Raw genomic sequence first — 25,191 nt, forward strand, 5'->3', positions numbered from 1 at the left:
CTTGAAAAATTATTTTAAAATCTGAAATGTTTGCCTACTGAAATGTATGTTCAGTAAATGCACTCAATACTTGGTCGGGGCTTCTTTTGCATCAATTACTGCATCAATGCGGCGTGGTATGGAGGCGATCAGCCATGACACTGCTGAGGAGTAATTGAAGCCCAGGTTGCTTTAATAGCAGCCTTCAGCTCATCTGCATTGTTGAGTCTGGTCTCTCTCATCTTCCTCTTGACAATACCCCATAGATTATCTATGGGGTTAAGGTCAGGCAGGTTTGCTGGCCAATCGTGCACAGTGATGCTGTTGTTTTTAATCCAGGTATTGGTACTTTTGGCAGTGTGGACAGGTGCCAAGTCCTGCTGGAGAATGAAATTTCCATCTCTAAAAAGCTTGTTAGCAGAGGGAAGAATGAAGTGCTCTAAAATTAATGTTCTGGTAGACGGCTGTGCTGACTTTGGTCTTGATAAAACACAGTGGACCTACACCAGCAGATGACATGGCTCCCCAAACCATCACTGATTGTGGAAACTTCACACTAGATCTCAAGAGGCTTGTTTTGTGTGCCTCTCAACTCTTCCTCTAGACTCTGGGACCTTGATTTCCAAATGAAATGCAAAATTCACTTTTATCTGAAAATAACAACTTGGACCACTGAGCAACAGTCCAGTTCTTTTTCTCCTTGGCCCAGGTAAGACACTTCTGGCGTTGTCTATTGGTTATGAGTGGATTGACACAACAAACGCAACACTTGTAGCTCATGTCCTGGATACGTCTGTGTGTGGTGGCTCTTGAAACTATGACTTCAGCAGAAGTCCACTCTTTGTGAATCTAACTCAAAATTTTGAATGACCTTTTCTTGACAATCCTTTCAATGCTGCGGTTATCCTGGTTGCTTGTGCACTTTTATCTACCACAATTTTTCCTTCTACTCAACTTTGAGAACAGCCAGCTTCTTTAGCAACTGACCTTTTGTGGCCTACCCTTCTTGTGGAGTGTGTCAGTAACTGCCTTCTGGACATCTGTGAAGTCAGCAGTCTTCCCCATGATTGTGGAGCCTATTGAAACAGGCTAAGGGTCCTTTTCAAATGCTTAGGAGGCCTCTGCAGGTGTTTTTATGTTAATTATTCTAATTTATTAAATAATAATGACTTTGGGGTTTTCATTGGCTGTAAGCCATAATCAACATTAACAAAAATAAACACTTGATATAGATCACTGTTTGTAATTACTCTAGTGCTTCACTTTTTGTATTGAAGAACTAAAATATATTAACCTTTTGATATTCTAATTTAGTGAGAAGCACTTGCATATTGAGAGTTATGAGACATTCAAGCAAACTGCTAATTTTGAATTTTGCCAATTACAATCACTAGTAGATAGGTTTTATTTTGGATTGGTACAAACATTTAGTTTCCTTTTCTAGCCCTAAATCTGAATACCCTAGCCAAGCAAGGTTATGTGGCCTGTTGGCATCGTCCCAGCACTCATCAGCTAGGGCGCATGCCTCAGTTGCCCTTTTTATATTATGCACTTGTATGAAAGTTAAGATTAAAGGGGTTTTCCCACAATTGCAACTTATCTCCCATTTATAGTTAAGTGTATGATTTAGGGGGTCTCATCACTGAGACCCTAACTGATTATGAGAATGGGGTCTCAAATCTCCATTTGAATGAAGGGGTGTTATTGCATGTGCATTTCCCCTCTATTTAAGTCTGGGGGACAACTGGAGATAGCTGAATACAGTGCTTGGCTTTTTTATTGACAAGGATTTGAGCAGGGTTGAACATAGGTCTTCCACCCTCTTCCATATATTAAGCACTTGCCACCTGAACTGATTCTTGTTAAACTGTCCAGTATCCAGACATTCCCTTATAGTTGGTATAATTTTTTGCTGGCCTGGTTGTTGTGAAAAATGCCATGGAATATCGAAGTTGATTTAATGCCTTGAAAATATCATATTCAGTTTGGATGTCATATTTTGTGGCACAGGGGTGGTGCCGGTGAGGGTTCAGCCACCGCTCTGTGTATACCCGCATTGGAAAGTCTGAGTCAGTGCCAAGGTTAGTTGTCTTTCTACAAAAAACACAGTGACTAAACCCACATCGGTGCCTCCACTGTGACTGAAACCAGAAATCTGCAGGGTGGAATAAAGTTAATTTCCTCCCAGCAGAGTGAGTCAAATAGCAGGCGCTGGGGAGGTTCACAAACCTGCAGATTAACCCCATATCTGCAGATTAATAGTGTTTTTCAGAAGACAGGTTCCTTTTAAAGCACCACTCCAGGTTTTTTTTAATGTACTGCTGGAGTGGTATCACTAATCTAAGTGTCCTGTCCATAGTCTTATACCTATGGAGCGCCCCCGAGGGCAGCGGGGTACTCAGTACCAGGTCCTTCGGTCCTCAAGGGGGATGTCACTGTGGCTGACCCGGTCTGTGGCCTTCAGGATGTCCATGTAAAAGGGAAAGGTCTTTAAAGGGGAAATGTTTGTGACGCCACCTATGATATTCGGTCAGGGTGACCGACGCTGCTTTAAGGGGTCCGCTGGGGTGATGTTATGGCTCCTAGATGGTATACGTTCCCACAGGTGAAGTATGTCCCCAGGGCTTCCCAGTGTGTAGATGGTGGATGGTGAGAGGCGCAGTGAAGAATGAGGACACAAGGTTGCAGTCTCTTTACCTTTTTACTGAAGGCTTCAGCATCCACAGTCCAGAGCACCAGATCACAGGGCAGGCAGAGTCCGGCCGGTTTGGAGGCAAATCCAGAGTCCCCTTATCCAGGTGGAAATCAGTAGCCTTCCTCTAGCGCCTTGGTGTTGTAGTACCTTACTGCTAAGCCTCTCATAAGGTCCTCACAGATGTTGTAGATGTTATCGATGTTATCTCTCTCTCTGTCCCCCAGATGGATAGGACAAACCCGTATGACTGGTGGTTTGAGGCTTTTTTACAGGGACTCTATCATGCCCCGGCCTCTCGTGGGTGCCACCTTGCCTCCTGGGTATAGGGCGGATCATTAACTTTCAATTAGCTGTCCTGCTGGTCTCTGGAGCAAGGCATAAAGGACTGTTGCTCCCTTGCTGTTTTGGCTACCGGGATCCTGCGCCTCAGAAGGAGGCAGCCTGTGCAGGGCAGAAATTCTTCTGGTATCCACTCCTTTGCTATGAGTTCTTCTCACACTCCACAATACAATTCTCTTTTTGTGTCCTTTCATAGGAACTGCCGCACTTAGGGCAGGCACAGCTACGTGATCCTCTGTCTAGGCCTCTGACAGGCTCCCACCCCTGTCAGGGACCAACTACCTGAGCGAATCTCAGCCAGCAACTGCCTATCTTCCTCTCCAGGCCACCAGTTTTACCTAAGTGTGAAGAGTGCCCTAATAAATAAGAGCATAGCTCCCCTGGTGGACTGGAGTATGAAAATGTGTTGTATGTTTGTGGTACCTGGTAAAGAGATCTCCTTTATTGCCTCCAAACGTAACATCACTCCCCCCTAGAGGAAAATGGCATTACTGCAACGATCAGGACCCTGGGGCGCTGCACTTACTAGCTGCTGTCTTCTTCGGCGCCACTCCAGTCCTTGTGCACGTTGTAACCTACCAAATTGCTCCAGATTTGCTGGGCAAGACAGAGGCCAGTGCCACTACTCACTGTAAGTCTATGAGAGACAGAATGAGAACAGAACAAGACACTTACAGACTTACATTGAGAACTTGTGCATTATGATCGTTACCTCTGACTTAATCAGTCATAAGTTGCTGTTACAAGATGGCAGATCTGGACCAAAGTGATTCCGGAAAGCGCTGAAGCTGGCGGCTGCTAAGTATAATATTAGTATCAGGGAACTTAGAATTGTGACATCACTCCAGCGTTGAAATAAAAAAAATGCTGGAGTGGTGTTTCAATCAGTATATGCAGTTTGCTTCCCTTTGTCACAGCAACTAATACAGTCTCCTACCCACCCTCATAGTGGTGACAATCAGCCTTCTCATAATTGTCACAATAGTCTCTGTGCTGCCACGCAGTGGCAGATTCGAATGTATTTACATTATTATTTTGTCTGGTTTTTCCTAGTTGTTCTGTAAATGCATTCGGGTTGTATTGTATTCTTATTTGTTATGATTTGTTGCCACCCAGTGGTCATCTTGGTGTTCAGCATGTATATGTGTATATGTTAATTACCTGGGTGGAGACTTTGCCTTTCCGGTTAGTTCCAGTGCCTCTTCCTGTCTGTGTTTTTTCTGTTATTGGAACATCGTGGGAAGACATACTTTCTGACCTGGCAAAGGAATTGTCTTTTTACCTAGTGGACCGTGATTTGCTTCAAGGCAAAATAAACTGCCAAGTAATCTACTCTCGGACTCTTTGTCTTGTGGATACGGATGTACTAGAAGAATTCAGGTACGACTCGAGTAATATCTGCATGCAGTTTCCCACACATGGCAACGTTCTCATGAGGCTGAGCATAGGACAGTCCATACGTGAGGGACGCGTGACAGAATAGTAAAAAGACAATACAGTATATTCAGGAAGAAAGCTTTGTGTGAAGATTTCTCAGCACTGCATTGTGTGTGTCCCATAAGCTGCCTGAAGCCTCAGCAGTCCAGCGCAAATCAGAGACTGTAATGTGTAATGTGACACCTGCCTGTGTGTGTGCCTCACCTAGCAGCCGCATGGTGCTCACAACTGTTCAAGATACAATCCGAACCCATCTGCCCTCTATTAAGTGATAATCCTATCCGATTTGTCGTACAATCTGCTTATCTATGAGTGACTGTGACTCATCATCCTCCATTTGTGAGAGCACGTGTTGAAATCCCAGCTTGCTGCCATTTACAGTCCGCGCCATCCGCCACGCGCTCAAAGAGATCTTGATTAATCATAGACTGTATTCCTTTCTTGCATCATCTAAAGCCTGCTTTCTGCCTCAAAAAAGATTTAAAGTGACAGGACATCTTTATTGCAAAGTGAAGTAAAATGTCTGATATAAGCTCGCCTGCTGATGCAGTGACAGTGATGGACATTCCTGTGTGCACAGAAGTCACAGAGAGTGCAGATGCAGCCACAAAACCAAAAAGGGCACTCCACCCATCCACAAAGGCAGTGGAAAGTTACATATACACAAAAGGTGAATATGAAAGCAACTTATGTGAACTATGGGAAAGAGTCTCCCAATGCATCTCAGCTTTCCCTCACGGTGATGATACAGCAGAATTAACAGCGTTCATTAACCGTTTATCTGCCAAGCAGGAATCCTATGAGAGGCTTCTTACCAAGTATATCACCTTTCTGAAAAGTAGTAATGTTCCAGATGCCTCACTAACCCTTGCCCAAATAGAAGAACTGAGCCAGCAGAGGCAGGGGTCAGTTGAAAACACCAAGGTTAAAGCAGACCTCCGCATCGTCCATTTACAGGAGACCAGATCACACCGATCTGCTGCATCCAGGCATACCACCAGGTCAGCCAGATCATTACGGTCATGCAGAACTACTAGTTCCAGGAGGTCAGTCTTAAGTGACCAACTCATCCAAGCGCAAATAGCCGCTGCAGACTTAGAGGTGAGGAGTGCCTTCTCAAAGAAAGAAGCCGAAGCAGAAGCTGAAGCCAAACAAGCACAAGCAGAGGCCCAAGCCAAACAGGCAAAAGCAGATGCCCTATTGAAAATCCTCCATACAGAAAAGGAGAGGGCCGCTGCCTTCGCTAAAGTGAAGGTCCTGGAACAAGCGTTGGGCCAGTGCACTAATACAGACTGTTTTCTCCCCACAGAGGAGGTTAGCCCGACTGATCGCACTGCTGAGTACGTGCTGAACCAATCAGCCTTCATGCCTCCTAACAGCGATCTCATGCAACCGCCTAAACCAGATGTCACAGTACCACAGACACTGGCTCCACCTCAAATCCAATCCTTAAATGTGCCTACACATCAGCAGATCTCACCTGCAGCAGACCACAAGGTAAACACCAGTGCACCGCCACAGTTCAAGCTACAGCCACCAGTTACCACAGAGGTTAAACCGCAGCTCAACCCTTATGCTACGTCGTTCCACCCTGGTACAGCTCAGCCTTACACGCCAAACGACTTACCCGTCCGAGAGGGACTACAAGTTTCAGCGGCAACAAGGAACGAGAGGTCAGATCTGTCTGACTTTGCCAGGTACATGATACGCAGGGAACTGATCAAAGTTAGCCTCTCCAAGTTTGATGACTGTCCAGAGAACTTCAGGGCCTGGAAATCAACCTTCAAGGCTGCAATCGCAGATCTAAGCCTCACCGCTAAGGAAGAACTTGATCTACTTATCAGCTGGCTCGGTCCAGAGTCTACCAATCGCATCAAACCGCTAAGGTCAGTGCACATGGAAAACCCAGCTCCGGGTCTCGCTGCCGCCTGGAAAAGGCTCGAGGAGTCGTATGGCAGCTCGGAGGTCATTGAGCGTGCCTTGCTCGACAGACTTAAAAACTTTCCTAGGATCCAGATGAGGGAAACTCGCAAGCTTCAGGATCTCAGCGATTTACTGACAGAACTCGAGTTTGCTAAGGCGGACCCACGCCTAACTGGACTGAGATATCTCGACAGTGCTCTTGGTGTGAACCCCATAGTAGCGAAACTACCACATGGCATACAGGAGAGATGGACAATACAAGGCTCCAAGTACAAGGAAGATTATGGTGTGTCCTTTCCCCCCTTCTCTTACCTTTGTAGGTTTGTCCAGAACCAAGCGCGGGTGAGAAATGACCCCAGTTTCGTCTACACCGATCCTGACGTGTCAATGCCACCATCTGCCGCTAAGAGGTATGACAACACCACACCAAAACACAGAGAAATTAGAAGGACTGTATCTGTCAAGAAAACTGACATCCCTTCTGCTACGCCCCCTCCTGCTACATCAGTTCTCCCTGCCCCGAGGGAAAAGGATCCCAATAGAGAGTGCCCACTCCATGGCAAGTCTCACTCTCTTCATCACTGTAGGGGGTTTAAGGCAATGGCTCTAAGGGAGCGCAGAGAGTTGTTAAAGAAACATAGAATATGTTACAGGTGCTGTGCATCTACCAACCATATTGCCAAAGACTGTACGGGAGAAGTCAAATGTGCTGAGTGCAGTAGCAATAGACATGTAACAGCCATGCACCTTGCCTTAGCTCCTGGAATTGCCCAGCATACCCCTGCCCCCAGTCCTGTACCAGTCCAAGGCGGGGAGGGTGAGGGGCCAGTAGCTGCTAAAGCAACAGTCTCATCTTCTTGCACTGAAGTCTGTGGGGAGGGATCCGGTCCCAAATGCTGTGCCAAAATATGCTTAGCCAGTGTTTACCCAGAGGGGAAGCCAGAGGGAGCTGTCCGCATGTACGTTATGTTAGATGAGCAGAGCAACAGGTCTCTAGCAAAACCCAAGTTCTTTGACATCTTTGGTATAAAGACACCGGCCACTCCCTACACTCTCAGGACCTGTTCCGGGCTGGTAGACACCACGGGCAGAAGGGCCAGCGGGTACATGATCTCTCCAATTAAGGGCACAAAGAGCTTTCCCTTACCCGCATTGATTGAGTGCAATGATATGCCAGATGAAAGAGACGAAATACCCACGCCTGAGGCCGCTTGTCATCATCCCCACTTAAGGCACCTGGCCAGTGAGATTCCTCCCATGGACATGAATGCAGAAATACTAATCCTTCTTGGGAGAGACGTCCTTAGGATGCACAAGGTGCGCCAGCAGTGCAATGGTCCCGATAATGCCCCATATGCGCAAAGACTTGATTTAGGCTGGGTAATCGTAGGAGACGTGTGCCTGGATAGGATGCATTACGCGGACTGTGTGAGTTCCTTTAAGACTTATGTTCTGAGTAATGGCCGTCCTACCTGCTTTAGACCCTGTCCCTGTCATTACCAAGTGAAAGAGGGGCCTTCTGACATAGTGCGGATACCCGATGTCATTCCCACCCCTTATGATGACAGTTTGGGGGGACAGGTCTTCCGCACAACTCACGATGACAACAAGATAGCCCCATCAGTAGAAGACGAGGAGTTTGTCAATATTATGGACAGTGGGTTTGTCAAGGACAAGACCAGTCATTGGGTCGCACCCTTACCCTTTAAACTCACCAGGGCCAAACTCCCAAGCAACCGGGAACAAGCCTTATCTAGGCTCAACTCTTTACAGCGCACTTTAAGCAACAAACCTCAGATGAAGGAACACTTTGTCACCTTTATGGGTAGGATATTCGGCAACAACCATGCCGAATCAGCCCCTCCACTACAAGCCTACGAGGAGTGCTGGTACTTGCCTTTCTTTGGGGTATACCACCCACGTAAGCCAAACCAAATAAGAGTAGTGTTTGACTCCAGCGCAAAGCACCTCGGTACATCCCTTAATGACGTGCTCCTTACAGGTCCCAACCTCACCAATAACCTAGTGGGGGTGCTATTGAGGTTCAGAAAAGAGCGTGTAGCCATCACTGCTGATATTGAACAAATGTTTCATTGTTTTATTGTGCAAGAGGACCATAGAAACTTCCTCAGGTTTCTGTGGCATCGTGACAAGTACCGTATGAGAGTACATGTGTTTGGCAACAGCCCTTCACCTGCCGTAGCTACCTATGGGTTGCGCAGGACTGCATCTGAAGGAGGGGCAGAATACGGGGCAGATGCTCAGCGCTTTGTGGAGAGAGACTTTTATGTTGATGATGCACTGAAGTCCCTGCCCACTGAAGGGGAAGCCATTGATCTGTTAAAAAGAACCCAGAGTATGCTGTCCAAAGCTTGTTTAAGACTGCACAAAATTGCCTCCAATAGCGCAGAGGTCATGAAGGCTTTTCAACCTAATGACCATGCTCCAGGTTTTAAAGACTTAAACCTAGGGTCAGACTTGCCACCTGTGCAGATGAGCCTAGGCCTGAAATGGGACTTGTCAACCGACTCCTTTGGGTTTCAGGTCAGCTGTGCCAACAAGTCGTTTACAAAAAGAGGTGTCCTTTCAGTAGTCAATAGTCTCTATGATCCTATGGGATTTGTTGCCCCCATCACCATTCGGGGTAAATTCCTATTAAGGCAGCTTTCAGAGACTGTGAAAGATTGGGATGAACCGCTGCCTGACAATAAGCTTAAAAAATGGGAAACCTGGAAGCAATCCCTTCAAGCCTTAGAAGGGGTTAATGTGTTAAGACGCTATGTACCAATACCTCTTGCCTCAAGTAAAAGATCTGAGATACATGTGTTTTCTGACGCATCCACTGAGGCCATAGCAGCTGTTGCTTATCTAAGGATCACAGATTCTTCAGACAGAAACCATGTTGGGTTCCTGTTCGGCAAGGCTAAGCTAGCCCCCAAACCTGATCATACAATTCCTAGACTTGAACTTTGTGGGGCAGTGCTGGCCGTGGAGATGGCAGACTTTGTGCAGCAGGAGCTAGATGTCAATGTGAACAATGTTAAGTTTTATACAGACAGCAAGGTCGTCCTTGGTTACATTCACAATCAAACCAAGTGTTTCTATGTGTATGTACATAACCGTGTGACAAGAATCAGGAAATCTTCTAAGCCTGAACAGTGGAACTATGTTTCGTCTGAATTAAATCCTGCTGATCTCGCTACCAGGGCAATATCTGCCAGTGCCCTAGTGAAATCTGCCTGGTTGACAGGCCCATCATTCTTGCTGGACAAGGAGGAGGAGTCAACTCAGGACAACTTCTTCAGTCTCCAGAATCCCAACAGCGATCCTGAGATCCATCAGGAAGTCAAGGCTTATAAAACCAGAGCGGGACAGGACCGCCAGCACTTTGAATATTTCTCGAGCTGGACGAGGCTTGTACGAGCTATTGCAAGGTTAGTCCATATTGCAAAATGTTTTTGTGAGAAAAATGCTGATACTGTCTGTCAGGGGTGGCATGTGTGTCAGGAGTCACTAGATGCGCAGGACATTGCCAGAAGTGAACAAATAGTTATACGCATCGTGCAAGGGGACGCTTTTAAAGTAGAACTGGAATGTTTGCTAAAAGGTCAGAGTGTGCCCCAGACCAGCCCTATTGCCAAGCTAAACCCTGTTATTGACAGTCTGGGTACGATAAGAGTCGGCGGGCGCTTGAACAAGTCCACCCTTACAGAGTCGGAGAGAAACCCTCTCATTATTCCTAAAAATCACCATGTTACTACCCTGTTAATCCGGCACCACCATAAAATGATTATGCATCAAGGCAGACATTTCACTGAAGGAGCAATAAGATCCGCGGGTTACTGGATAGTGGGAGCTAAGAGACTCATTTCTTCCCTACTTCGCAAGTGTGTTCAGTGTCTTAAAACGAGAGGGAAGTTGGAGCAACAACAAATGGCAGACCTGCCAGCAGAAAGGTGCAGTACAGAGCCGCCAATTACCTACGTAGGTCTGGATGTTTTCGGGCCATGGTCAGTCACAGCGCGTAAAACTAGAGGAGGCCCATCCACCAAGTGATTTTGCTTTTGCCTACTGAGGAATAGTTCTTTGTTAACTTCATCAGTTCACGGCGGGAGTTATCCTGTGTCGCTGTGAATTCTTGGATTTGCAACCCTGTGGATTACAGTTACACTTTGGATTACAGTTTGTTGTTCTTTTTCCATGAGGCTTTCGCCAGGAGGCAGCCTCACACCTTCATTACAACTTGTTCCTGTTTTGCCTTTTTGCCCTTTTTATGAACAAAGACTACAACTGTTCTTTTTGCATATTGTGTCTATTAAAAGTGCATCTATTCATGCTTTTCCTTTGCAGCTATTCCATGGACTTTGGGCATTTTCCAATGCAGTTAATAAAGGAGTAAAATCCCTTGGATTTTAGGCGAGGAGTGTGCTGCCACGCAGTGGCAGATTCGAATGTATTTACATTATTATTTTGTCTGGTTTTTCCTAGTTGTTCTGTAAATGCATTCGGGTTGTATTGTATTCTTATTTGTTATGATTTGTTGCCACCCAGTGGTCATCTTGGTGTTCAGCATGTATATGTGTATATGTTAATTACCTGGGTGGAGACTTTGCCTTTCCGGTTAGTTCCAGTGCCTCTTCCTGTCTGTGTTTTTTCTGTTATTGGAACATCGTGGGAAGACATACTTTCTGACCTGGCAAAGGAATTGTCTTTTTACCTAGTGGACCGTGATTTGCTTCAAGGCAAAATAAACTGCCAAGTAATCTACTCTCGGACTCTTTGTCTTGTGGATACGGATGTACTAGAAGAATTCAGGTACGACTCGAGTAATATCTGCATGCAGTTTCCCACACATGGCAACGTTCTCATGAGGCTGAGCATAGGACAGTCCATACGTGAGGGACGCGTGACAGAATAGTCTCTAAACAGTAATTATGGTAGCCTCTTTATCATAAAACCATAACTGACGTCAGCAAAGTACATGTACACATACACCCCCCTCTATGTATACTCATCTCCAGCCTCTGCAGTATTGAATATGCACTTCAGACAAAGTTGAAAGTGCCAGCAGCCAATCAGCACTGATAACTGTCTGTGTAAGGAGGTGGCGGATACCCTCGGTGTTCCCTCTCACCTTCATGCTGGTCCTGTGCACTTTATGCGATACCCAGATGGTGTACCTGGATGTTAACATGTTAATGTTTCGCTGTTTTTCAATAATGTGTAATGCTATGTACCACTTATGCCTTAATGTTATTATACACTGTCAAATGTGCTGTGTCTGCCATGTATGATTGTTGTGCTGTGTTTGTTATGCACATGCTAGAGGTAGGGACAGAAGGGGTTAATATAGGGGCTGGACTTGCAGCCTCAAGGGAGCAGGAAGCTTTTGCTTCCTCCTTAGCGAATAGGCATGGCTGTCTGAGGCAAGGTGTGTGTTCCCGTCTAGGGCACAAGTGTGTCCTCGCTTGGGACAGAAGGAGCCCCTGTCTGGGGCATATGGAACAGTGAGGACCCCCGTTTGGGGTATATGTGGATCCCTGTCTGGGAAAGAAGGAATCCCCGGTGGGGACTTCAAGCTGCCAAGGACTGCCAGGCAGTGGAACAGGGCACAAGGACTGTGTTGGTGCCCCTCCATAGACTTTGGCTCTGGAGAGCTTGCTGAGAATCATGGACTTTGCAGCTGCAGCCATTGCTGTGTCTAGGGACAGAATAGGAATCATTCATCTCTTGTTCATTTTTACACCTTTATTATTAAAATACAAGTTGCCACTTTTGGGCCCGATACAGTGTGAAGTGGGGTTCATCCTGAGGACGTTGTTCCATTGTGGAGAACAGCTGCAAGACTGAGGTAACCCACTGTGACTTGGGGCTGGGACTAGAACTGTCATTTCATGTGAAAGGGGCGGGGGTGCTCACTGAATGTGACCTAGTGGAATCGGCTATGACTACCACCCCGTGCTACCTTGTTACACTTGCATGCTGCAGAGATTAAGCTCTTCATTAATAGGCTACACATTGAAACTTGTTCCTCAAAGCAGGGACTGAAGCTGGCTGAGGTCAGTGAATAGTTTGGCCACTTTAAACTTCAGGAAATAAACCAGCCTAGGGGCACATGCCCATACCTCCCAACTTTTGAAGAGGCAAATTTTAGGCCACGCCTCTGACCACACCCATTCATAATTAGTCACACCCATATCCACGTCCCAACCACACCCATTTAGCACTGCTGATCACACTGTTTCATATACAATAATTATAAACAAAAAAATATGGCCACACAGTGCCCCATACTGTATAATGGCCACACATGATGCTCCATACTGTATGATGACCAACACATGATGCTCCATACTGTATAATGAACACACATGATGCTCCATACTGTATAATGAACACACATGATGCTCCATACTGTATAATGACTGCACATGATGCTCCATACTGTATAATGACTGCACATGATGCTCCATACTGTATAATGGCCGCACATGATGCGCCATACTGTATAATGGCCACACAGTGCTCCATACTGTATATTGGCTCCACATAATGCTCCATACTGTATAATGGCCACACAGTGCTCCATACTGTATATTGGCTCCACATGATGCTCCATACTGTATAATGGCCACACAGTGCTCCATACTGTATAATGGCCACACAGTGCTCCATACTGTATAATGACCGCACATGATGCTCCATACTGTATGATGACCACACATGATGCTCCATACTGTATAACGAACACACATGATGCTCCATGCTGTATAATGAACACACATGACGCTCAATACTGTATAATGAACACACATGATGCTCCATACTGTATAATAACCACACATGATGCTCCATACTGTATAATGACCACACATGATGCTGCATACTGTATAATGACCGCACATGATGCTGCATACTGTATAATGACCCCACATGATGCTCAATACTGTATAATGACCGCACATGATGCTCCATACTGTATAATGGCCCCATTTGATGCTCAATACTGTATAATGACCCCACATGATGCTCCATACTGTCTAATGACCGCACATGATGCTCCATACTGTATCATGACCGCACATGATGCTCCATACTGTATAATGACTGCACATGATGCTCCATACTGTATCATGACTGCACATGATGCTCCATACTGTATAATGACTGCACAAGATGCTCCATACTGTCTAATGACCGCACATGATGCTCCATACTGTATAATGACCGCACATGATGCTCCATACTGTATAATGACTGCACAAGATGCTCCATACTGTATAATGACCGCACATGATGCTCCATACTGTATAATGACCGCACATGATGCTCCATACTGTATAATGACAGCACATGATGCTCCATACTGTATAATGACTGCACATGATGCTCTATACTGTATACTGGCTGCACATGATGCTCCATACTGTATAATGGCCACAGACAGTTCTCCATACTGTATAATGATCCCACATGATGCTTAATACTGTATAATGACCCCCCTCCTGTATGTATGGCTCATATTCCCCCCCCTCCTGTATGTATGGCTCATATTTCCCCCCCCCCCTGTATGCATGGCTCATATTTTCCCCCCTCCTGTATGCATGGCTCATATTCCCCCCCCCCCTCTGTATGCATGGCTCATATTCCCCCCCTCCTGTATGCATGGCTCATATTTCCCCCTCCTGTATGCATGGCTCATATTTCCCCCTCCTGTATGCATGGCTCATATATCCCCCTCCTGTATGCATGGCTCATATTCCCCCCCCTCCTGTATGCATGGCTCATATTTCCCCCTCCTGTATGCATGGCTCATATTCCCCCCCTCCTGTATGTATGGCTCATATTCCCCCCCCCTGTATATTTGGCTCATATTTCCCCCTCCTGTATGCATGGCTCATATCCCCCCCTCCTGTATGTATGGCTCATATTTCCCCCCCCCCCCCCCTCCGGTATGCTTGGCTCATATTTCCCCCTCCTGTATGCATGGCTCATTTCTCCACACACCCCCCATGCTCCCCCCACGCTCCCCCCATGCTCCCATCTTGAATGGCGCGGCTACCGTCCTCCTTCATCCCCCCTACCCTGTCCCCCGTCCCTCATACTTGCCTGTTCCTCACCGCGCGGCCATGCCTCTCGCTCTGTCCTGACTCCCGGCTCAGCACCTTCTTCCTGGGTGAGCGGTCATGTGATACCGCTCATTAAGGTTCATGAATATGCGCATATTCATTACCTTAATGAGCGGTACCACGTGACTGCTCATTCAGGAGCGCTGCAGAAGCCGAGACCATCGCTGGAGCAGGGTGAGTATTGTCTTCAAGGAGGGTGGGAGGGAGGCGGCCGGGGGGGCAGGCGGTTGGGGGGGGGGAGGTAGCGGGGTCGGTCGGGAGGTGACCTAGCTTTTATAATAAAAAAAAAAACAGCCACAAACTTTGCTCAGGTGCCGCCCCCTGCATTGTCCCCGCCCTAGGCACGTAGTGCGGGACAACTAATGTCCCACCCGGGATCGCAGGGCTGACTGTCAAAATCAGGACAGTCCCGCGGGATCCGGGACGGTTGGGAGGTATGCATGCCTGCCTGCTACTCCTCCATGCATTAAAATAACCACTTATTGACACGCTCAGAAAACTATAGATGAACTCGGAGTGCAGAGACAGCAATGCAGGAGCACTGAAGGGAGTTTGCTGCTTCTGTCAACCCCCACTAGGCTTAGTGTTGGTCGCTCCTTACTACTTGAATACTGCAATGTATGGATGGAAAATGTTGCATGTGCAGTATATTGTAACTTGTTTTTTTAGAGCCCATACTTAATTGGGGAAAATGCACCTAGTCAGAATGTCACCCTGCATGCTGCATTAATACATGTTGCATTAATGTGGAATTTTAACTGTCAAGCTTACATAATTTGCTGGGATGGCGCTGGTCTCTGCCCTCATGTTCTTTACTTACACTGTGCACTGACAGTGCGCTCTGTTGCAAGCTCATCACTTCTGATCAGAGTAGTTAAGAACGCGCATTGTCACTATGCACTGAGAAAAACAGTGACAAAATCTTACTGCGCATCTGTCAGAATTGAAAATCAGTGCATGCTCAATTGAGCAAGGACTAGCCCAGCCCATGAAATCTATCTATCCTCTAACGAAAATGTGTCATCTTTCACTTTAATGCCTTTTAGAAATCATTTCATTTACAACTTGCTTAATTGTTCACAATGACCTTAATTTTGACCAGGGGTGCCAATACTTTTTCATGCCACTGTATCTTTGTATATTACTTAGAGTTACTGATTGTAAGGTGGCTAAGATCAGACCTCTGCTGTCCGTTCATCTTTTAAATGTTCTATTCTAGTGATGAGCTAATGTGTTTGGATAACGTCTTACATCATCCGAGTATTTTGGGCGTGCTCGTATATTATGTTTAGGTCCCCATGGCTGCATGATTTGCAGATAACACAGCCTGAACACATGCAGGGATTGCCTGTTTGTTAGGGAATCATGCAGGCGCAGGGACTCTAACATAATATACGAGCATGCCCAAAATACTCGGATAACACCCGAGCATGCTCAGATAAGACGTTATATGTGCACGTTTGCCATCACTATTCTCTTCCAATATATCAAAGAATAAAAACTAAAAGGGATGTTGGCAAAATAAAACATTTCTCGGGTGACTACATATCTACTATATAATTGTCTAAGGGTCACTTCCGTCTTTCTGTCCTTCTTTCTGTCACGGAAATTCATTGGTCGCGGCCTCTGTCTGTCAAGGAAATCCAAGTCGCTGATTGGTCACGGCTAGTGTTGAGCGATACCGTCCGATATTTGAAAGTATCGGTATCGGATGGTATCGGCCGATATCCGAAAAATATCGGATATCGCCGATACCGATATCCGATACCAATACAAGTCAATGGGACACAAATATCGGAAGGTATCCTGTAATGGATCCCAGGGTCTGAAGGAGAGGAAACTCTCCTTCAGGCCCTGGGATCCATATTCATGTGTAAAATAAAGAATAAAAATAAAAAATATTGATATACTCACCCTCTGACGCGCCCTGGTCGTCACCGCTGCAACCGCCTTGCTTTCGTTCCGAAGAATGAGCGCCTAAAGGGCCTTCGATGACGTCGCGGCTTGTGATTGGTCGCTGAGCGGTCATGTGACCGCTCACACGACCAATCACAAGCCGCGACGTCATCGAAGGTCCTTAACGCGCTCATTCTTAGGAATGAGCACGTTAATGACTTTCGATGACGTCGCGGCTTGTGATTGGTCGCGTGAGCGGTCACATGACCGCTCAGCGACCAATCACAAGCCGCGACATCATCGAAAGTCATTAACGCGCTCATTCTTCGGAACGAAAGCATGGCGGTTGCAGCGGTGATGACCAGGGCGCGTCAGAGGGTAAGTATATCAATATTTTTTATTTTTATTCTTTATTTTACACATTAATCTTAATCCCGATACCGATTCCCGATATCACAAAAATATCGGAACTCGGTATCGGAATTCCGATACCGCAAATATCGGCCGATACCCGATACCTGCGGTATCGGAATGCTCAACACTAGTCACGGCAAAAAAGCCACAACCAATCAGCGACGGGCACAGTCCGGAAGAAAATGGCCGCTCCTTACTCCCCGCAGTCACTGCCCGGCGCCCGCATACTCCCCTCCAGCCACAGCTAACACAGGGTTAATGCCGGCGGTAACGGACCGCGTTATGCCGCGGGTAACACACTCCGTTACCGCCGCTATTAACCCTGTGTGTCCCCAACTTTTTACTATTGATGCTGCCTATGCGGCATCAATAGTAAAAAATCTAATGTTAAAAATAATAAAAAAACAAACCTGCTGTACTCACCCTCCGTTGTCCGCAGAGCCGGCCGCCATCTTCCATTCCCGGCGATGCAATGCGAAATTACCCAGAAGACTTAGCGGCCTCGCGAGACCGCTAAGTCATCTGGGTAATTTCGCAATGCATCCTGGGAACGGAAGATGGCGGCAGCCGCGCGCTACAAGGGGCCCTCGGATCCGAAGGTGAGTATGTTAGAACTACAATGGGCCCTCGGATCCAAAGGTGAGTATGTTAGAACTACAAGGGGCCCTCGGATCCGAAGGTGAGTATGTTAGAACTACAAGGGGCCCTCGGATCCGAAGGTGAGTATGTTTATTTTTTATTTTTTAACCTGTGACATACGTGGCTGGGCAATATACTACGTGACAGCAAGTGGAAAGGTGACATTTCCGCTTCCAGCCACTGAGCAGACCTCGGAACTGCCTGTGATGTATCCAGGTGGGTGCCAGTGAGTATGGCTGAGCTTACTTATTTCGTCCCCGTGGCAAAGTTTATTTCACCTGAACAAACCCTTTAAATTATACAAAATTTACCAGCATGTTATTGTTTCAGAATTTCCTGACAATTTGAAATATTTTATTGAAGGCAATCATATAGTAATTCTTCACCATTGCTGCCACCTAGTGGCCAAAAGTGGAATATTTTGTTTCTGATTTGTGCCCGTGAATGACTTTTCACTAGATATGAGCAGATCAAGCTAAATTTTAATTTGCATGTTCGCGTGTATTTTCCTGGTGAAATTCATTTACACAAAAGTTATTCTCAGCAATTTTAATGTCCCTTTTTACGTTCTGCAGATCACAAAAACATATTAAACATAACTTATAAAAGTAAATAAACCTTATACTTCCCCACAGCTCACCTCTCTGGCGCCTCGGCTCCTCACATTCACCCCTACAGGTTCCTTTTGCATCTTCTGATCCTCGCCAGGAGCATTGAAAACAAGTTACAACAAACTACAGTATTTCAATGTTGCTAAGCGCCGAAATTTGCTGTAATGGTAATCTCATGGAAATCTGTGAACTTTATCTGTGGATTTTTAGATATTATGCAAATATTGATTTTTTAAAAAGAAAGCACCCTGCAATATGGATTTTTAAATATTGCTTTATTAAGACATCCGCAGTAGCAAAATCGTAACAAATCCACACAGTTTGGAGGTTTTCTGATGTGTATATATGAGGTTATCCACCTACTTTAATTCAAAGGTCTTGTCATATTCCAACTGCTGGCGTACAGATGTATAAAGAGTATAAACCTGCATAAACCTCTTCCGCGCTAGAGATGAGTGAACTTGATCGGAAAACGTTCGCCAATCTCAAATTTGGCACCAACATAGCACATTCGGATTAGTGTTTGGATTCTGAGCATTTTTCCTTAGTCAGCTAAATTCGGGTGCAGTTCGGTAAATGATTGCTTTGGTTAGAACTTTGCCTACGATAGTGGTGCTGTATGCTGAGTGGGGGGAATGTGTTTTATGAGGGGAAGGTGTTGGGTATAGTCAGGGTTGCCACTAGAAATTTCGGGGCCCCATACTGACAAAATTTTCGGGGCCCCCTTGAGACTCCGCCCAGGCTCCACCCCAGCTCCGCCTCCACGCTCCACCCTTCGAACTGTCCACAGTCCCACCGCTCTCTCTTGGAAAAACTCCACTTCTCACCTATCACACATTAACCCCTTCATGACCCAGCCTATTTTGACCTTAAAGACCTTGCCATTTTTTGCAATTCTGACCAGTGTCCCTTTATGAGGTAATAACTCAGGAACGCTTCAACGGATCCTAGCGGTTCTGAGAATGTTTTTTCGTGACATATTGGGCTTCATGTTAGTGGTAAATTTAGGTCAATAAATTCTGCGTTTATTTGTGATAAAAATGGAAATGGAAATTTGGCAAAAATTTTGAAAATTTCGCAATTTTCACATTTTTAATTTTTATTCTGTTAAACCAGAGAGTTATGTGACACAAAATAGTTAATAAATAACATTTCCACATGTATACTTTACATCAGCACAATTTTGGAAACAAAATTTTTTTTGGCTAGGAAGTTATAAGGGTTAAAATTTGACCAGCGATTTCTCATTTTTACAACGAAATTTACAAAACCATTATTTTTAGGGACCACCTCACATTTGAAGTCAGTTTGAGGGGTCTATATGGCTGAAAATACCCAAAAGTGACACCATTCTAAAAACTGCACCCCTCAAGGTGCACAAAACCACATTCAAGAAGTTTATTAACCCTTCAGGTGCTTCACAGCAGCAGAAGCAACATGGAAGGAAAAAATGAACATTTAACTTTTTAGTCACAAAAATTATCTTTTAGCAACAATTTTTTTATTTTCCCAATGGTAAAAGGAGAAACTGAACCAAGAAAGTTGTTGCTCAATTTGTCCTGAGTACGCTGATACCTCATATGTGGGGGTAAACCACTGTTTGGTTACACGGCAGGGCTCGGAAGGGAAGGCGCGCCATTTGACTTTTTGAATGGAAAATTAGCTCCAATTGTTAGCGGACACCATGTCGTGTTTGGAGAGCCCCTGTGTGCCTAAACATTGGATCTCCCCCACAAGTGACACCATTTTGGAAACTAGACCCCCCAAGGAACTTATCTAGATGCATATTGAGCACTTTAAACCCCCAGGTGCTTCACAGAAGTTTATAACGCAGAGCCATGAAAATAAAAAATAATTTTTCTTTCCTCAAAAATGATTTTTTAGCCTGGAATTTCCTATTTTGCCAAGGGTAATAGGAGAAATTGGACCCCAAATGTTGTTGTCCAGTTTGTCCTGAGTACGCTGATACCCCATATGTGGGGGTAAACCACTGTTTGGGCGCACGGCAGGGCTCGGAAAGGAAGGCACGCCATTTGGCTTTTTAAATGGAAAATTAGCTCCAATCATTAGCGGACACCATGTCATGTGTGCCTAAACTTTGGAGATCCCCCAGAAATGACCCCATTTTGGAAACTAGACCCCCAAAGGAACTAATCTAGATGTGTGGTGAGGACTTTGAACCCCCAAGTGCTTCACAGAAGTTTATAACGCAGAGCCATGAAAATAAAAAAAAAAATTATTTTCTCAAAAATGATCTTTTAGCCTGCAATTTTTTATTTTCCCAAGGGTAACAGGAGAAATTTGACCCCAAAAGTTGTTGTCCAGTTTCTCCTGAGTATGCTGATACCCCATATGTGGGGGTAAACCACTGTTTGGGCACATGCCGGGGCTCGGAAGTGAAGTAGTGACGTTTTGAAATGCAGACTTTGATGGAATGCTCTGTGGGCGTCACGTTGCGTTTGCAGAGCCCCTGATGTGGCTTAACAGTAGAAACCCCCCACAAGTGACCCCATTTTGGAAACTAGACCCCGAAAGGAACTTATCTAGATGTGTGGTGAGCACTTTGAACCCCCAAGTGCTTCACAGAAGTTTATAATGCAGAGCCGTGAAAATAATAAATACGTTTTCTTTCCTCAAAAATAATTATTTAGCCCAGAATTTTTTAATTTTCCCAAGGGTAACAGGAGAAATTTGACCCCAATATTTGTTGTCCAGTTTCTCCTGAGTACGGTGATACCCCATATGTGGGGGTAAACTACTGTTTGGGTACATGCCGGGGCTCGGAATTGAAGTAGTGACGTTTTGAAATGCAGACTTTGGTGGAATGCTCTGCGGGCGTCACGTTGCGTTTGCAGAGCCCCTGATGTGGCTAAACAGTAGAAACCCCCCACAAGTGACCCAATTTTGGAAACTAGACCCCGAAAGAAACTTATCTAGATATGTGGTGAGCACTTTGAACCCCCAAGTGCTTCATAGAAGTTTATAATGCAGAACCGTGAAAATAATAAATACGTTTTCTTTCCTCAAAAATAATTATTTAGCCCAGAATTTTTTATTTTCCCAAGGGTTACAGGAGAAATTGGACCCCAAAAGTTGTTGTCCAGTTTCTCCTGAGTACGCTGATACCCCATGTGTGGAGGTAAACCACTGTTTGGGCACACGTCGGGGCTCAGAAGGGAAGTAGTGACTTTTGAAATGCAGAATTTGATGGAATGGTCTGCGGGCGTCACGTTGCGTTTGCAGAGCCCCTGGTGTTCCTAAACAGTAGAAACCACCCACAAGTGACCCCATTTTAGAAACTAGACCCCCCAAGGAACTTATCTAGATATGTGGTGAGCACTTTGAACCCCCAAGTGCTTCACAGACGTTTACAACGCAGAGCCATGAGAATAAAAAATCATTTTTCTTTCCTCAAAAATGATGTTTTAGCAAGCATTTCTTTATTTTCACAAGGGTAACAGGAGAAATTGGACCCCAGTAATTGTTGCGCAGTTTGTCCTGAGTATGCTGATACCCCATATGTGGGGGTAAACCACTGTTTGGGCACACGTCGGAGCTCGGAATTGAGGGAGCACCATTTGACTTTTTGAATACGAGATTGGCTGGAATCAATGGTGGCGCCATGTTGCGTTTGGAGACCCCTGATGTGCCTAAACAGTGGAACCCCTCAATTCTACCTCCAACACTAACCCCCCCACACCCCTAACCCTAATCCCAACTATAGCCATAACCCTTATCACAACCCTAACCGCAACACACCCCTAACCCTAACCCTAAGGCTATGTGCCCACGTTGCGGATTCACGTGAGATTTTTCAGCATCATTTTTGAAAAATCCGCGGGTAAAAGGCACTGCGTTTTACCTGCGGATTTTCCGCGGATTTCCAGTGTTTTTTGTGTGGATTTCACCTGCGGATTCCTATTGAAAAATGGGTGTAAAACGCTGCGGAATCCGCACAAAGAATTGACATGCTGCGGAAAATACAACGCAGCGTTTCCGCGCGGTATTTTCCGCACCATGGGCACAGCGGATTTGGTTTTCCATAGGTTTACATGGCACTGTAAACCTGATGGAACACTGCTGCGAATCCGCAGCGGCCAATCCGCTGCGAATCCGCAGCCAAATCCGCACCGTGTGCACATAGCCTAATTTTAAAGGTATGTGCACACGCTGTGGAAAACGCTGCGGATCCGCAGCAGTTTCCCATGAGTTTACAGTTCAATGCAAACCTATGGGAAACAAAAATCGCTGTACACATGCTGCGGAAAAACTGCACGGAAACGCAGCGGTTTACATTCCGAAGCATGTCACTTCTTTGTGCGGATTCCGCAGCGGTTTTACATCTGCTCAAATAGAAAATCGCAGTTGTAAAACCGCAGTGAAATACGCAGAAAAACCGCGGTAAATCCGCCATAAATCCGCAGCGGTTTAGCACTGCGGATTTATCAAATCCGCAGCGGAAAAATCCGCAGAGGACCAGCATACGTGTGCACATACCGAAACCCTAACCCTAGCCCTAACCCTAACCCTAGCCCTAGCCCTAACCCTAATCCTATCCCTAACCCTAACCCTAGCCCTAACCCTAGCCCTAACCCTAACCCTAACCCTAACCATAGCCCTACCCCTAACCCTAACCCTAACCCTACCCCTAACCCTAGCCCTAACCCTACCCCTAACCCTAACCCTAACCCTAGCCCTAACCCTAACCCTATTCTAACATTAGTGGAAAAAAAAAATTCTTTATTTTTTTATTGTCCCTACCTATGGGGGTGACAAAGGGGGGGGGGGGTCATTTATTATTTTTTTATGTTGATCACTGAGATATAATCTATCTCAGTGATCAAAATGCACTTTGGAACGAATCTGCCGGCCGGCAGATTCGGCGGGCGCACTGCCCCCATGGGGGGAGCGGACAAGAGCACGGGGGGAGCGGAGCACAGGACGGAGGGGAGCCGGAGCAGTGTACCGGACAGATCGGAGGGCTGGGGGGCGATCGGTGTGATGAGGTGGGGGCACATTAGTGTTTCCAGCCATGGCCGATGATATTGCAGCATCGGCCATGGCTGGATTGTAATATTTCACCAGTTATAATAGGTGAAATATTACAAATCGCTCTGATTGGCAGTTTCACTTTCAACAGCCAATCAGAGCGATCGTAGCCACGGGGGGGTGAAGCCCCCTGGGCTAAACTACCACTCCCCCTGTCCCTGCAGATCGGGTGAAATGGGAGTTAACCCTTTCACCGGATCTGCAGGGACGCGATCTTTCCATGACGCCACATAGGCGTCATGGGTCGGATTGGCACCGACTTTCATGACGCCTACGTGGCGTCATGGGTCAGGAAGGGGTTAACAGTTCCCATCATCAGATCACACATATAGCTGGCAGCTTTTGTTTTGGCCAAAAGATTTTTTAAGCCGCAACCATAACACGGTAGACACTTTTGGCCGGGCCCTACTCTACTGTAACCTATTAAATATTTGTTAAAATATGCAATACAATTTAGGTATATTTTTATTTATTTTTCAATTTTTAAAATGACCAATAATATCACATACAAGGAACAAATACCGCTACACCATGACCAGATGACATATTACCACCACAGTGATCAAATAATATCACATACAAGGAACACATACCGCAACACCATGTCCAGACCGCATATTACCACCACAGTGATCGAATAATATCACATACAAGGAACAAATACCGCAACACCATGTCCAGACCACATATTACCACCACATAGTGACTGAATACTACAATTCTGATCAGTAATTAAAAAAAAGCACCATACTATCACCATAAGTGCCATTATACACAGGAGATCTGTACTTAGTATGCAGTGTCTGTGTACAGATAATATAGTGATCACTAGTGAAATTATACACAGGAGCTCTGTATATAGTATACAGTGTATAGTGTCAGTGTATAGGTTACACACTGACTCACCAGTGACGTCTCTAGGTGAAGTCCTTCATCTTTCATCCAGCACAGACCGCCATCATTTCATCCAGCCAGGGCTCGTCTATGCAGGAAATAACACAGTTATCTCGAGCTCCGCTTGTAGAACACATTACTTAATTTTTCACAACTTCTACATTACACCACATGAAGAAAAAGAGGCAACATAGTATCACTCTATACAGTAACAGGACCGCCCCCTCATTTAAAACAGTATACTCAAAAAATAAAATAAATACATCACTGCAGTAATAATATCCCTAAATTAGGTAATAATATTCCCCATCCTGGCCACCGTGTGTCTCATTCCTGGCGTCAGCCATATGTTCTCCCATCCTGCCCTCATGAGTATCCATTCTGCCCCATATGATCTCCCCATCCTGCCCCATATGATCGCCCCATGTGATCTCTCCATCCGGCCCCATCTTTCTCCATCATATCCATCCTGCCCCATGATCCTGCACGATCTGTCTCCAATTCTGCCCCCAGTGTCTCCAATCATGCCCCATGTCTCCATTCTGCCCCCTATGTCTCCAACCATGCCCCCGTGTCTGCAATCCTGCCACTTGTCTCCAATTACGCCCCCTGTGTCTCCATTCTGCCCCATCTGTCTCCAATCCTCCCCCATCTGTCTCCAGTCATGCCCCCATGTCTTTCATCCTGCCCCGTGTCTCCAATCATGCCCCGTATCTCCATTCTGCCCCGTGTCTCGCATTCTGCCCCAATGTCCAGCATTCTGCCCCAATGTCCAGCATTCTGCCCCAATGTCCAGCATTCTGCCCCTGTGTCCAGCATTCTGCCCCTGTCACTGTGTCCAGCATTCTGCCCCACTGTGTCCAGCATTCTGCCCCACTGTGTCCAGCATTCTGCCCCACTGTGTCCAGCATTCTGCCCCACTGTGTCCAGCATTCTGCCCCAATGTTCAGAATTCTGCCCCCGGGCCTCATAGTCTGCCCCTGTGTCCAGCATACTGCCCCTGTCACTGTGTCCAGCATTCTGCCCCTGTCACTGTGTCCAGCATTCTGCCCCTGTCACTGTGTCCAGCATTCTGCCCCACTGTGTGTCCAGCATTCTGCCCCACTGTGTGCCCAGCATTCTGCCACACTGTGTGTCCAGCATTCTGCCCCACTGTGTGTCCAGCATTCTGCCCCACTGTGTCCAG

Source organism: Ranitomeya imitator, chromosome 5 (assembly GCF_032444005.1).
Source record: "Ranitomeya imitator isolate aRanImi1 chromosome 5, aRanImi1.pri, whole genome shotgun sequence".
Taxonomy (NCBI): Eukaryota; Metazoa; Chordata; class Amphibia; order Anura; family Dendrobatidae; genus Ranitomeya; species Ranitomeya imitator.